Here is a 701-nt window from a genome sequence, read left to right on the forward strand (position 1 = left end):
GCGGGCTTCTTTCTCAATTCTCAGTCTGACAAAACTATCCACATAGGGCATTGGGAAGAATCGTTTCCGACTGTATCTTTTATTCAGGTACGAGGGTATAGGCCACTGCTTAAACTTGTGCCAGATGACTATTCCAAAAATGTCTCTTCTCCAAGCACCGGGTCTAGCTTTTTCTTAGCCAGTCTGAAGAAGCCTTAGAGCATTTTCTCTTTCCTGGACAATTTTATCTAATGCATCCATGGAATCCACTACCTTTTCTAACCTCTCTGGACTTGGCATTGGTAAGCTCTGCCTCTTGGCCTCCTGTTCTAGTGTTAGGAGCATGTTTCTTTCTTTCAGCAGGACATACCAGAGTTTATGTAAATCTTCATTACTTTTGTTCCTTAAATGCTGACATGTCCAGGAAGCTCCAGATTTTACTTTTTCTTCTCCCCAATTTTTGGGTCATCAATAAATTCTTCTAGTTCTTTTCTTGACAACGTAGTATGAAGTAATCTACACTGGTTAAAAGATGTATTTGATGCATTTTTAGGAAAAATGCCAACTGCAAACCTTTGTCTAGTAAGGGTCTGAGAGGATATTAACGCTGTGGAAGTTTTGATGTTGGCTAAAACTCTTCAGTAAACAGCTGTCAAACGGGACACAGCCATTTTTCCACATACCTAAGCAACTCTCGATTCCTGCAATCACTTGTTATGCAT

At 40.2% G+C, this 701-nt stretch overlaps 1 pseudogene; it reads right to left on the reverse strand.

Annotated features, from left to right (window-relative positions):
* LOC102852994 overlaps window positions 1–701 on the reverse strand; it is a 2,791-nt pseudogene extending 2,090 nt beyond the window's left edge.

This window comes from Elephantulus edwardii, unplaced genomic scaffold (genome assembly GCF_000299155.1).
Source record: "Elephantulus edwardii isolate Elephantulus edwardi_28Jun2011 unplaced genomic scaffold, EleEdw1.0 scaffold00033, whole genome shotgun sequence".
NCBI classification, from domain to species: domain Eukaryota; kingdom Metazoa; phylum Chordata; class Mammalia; order Macroscelidea; family Macroscelididae; genus Elephantulus; species Elephantulus edwardii.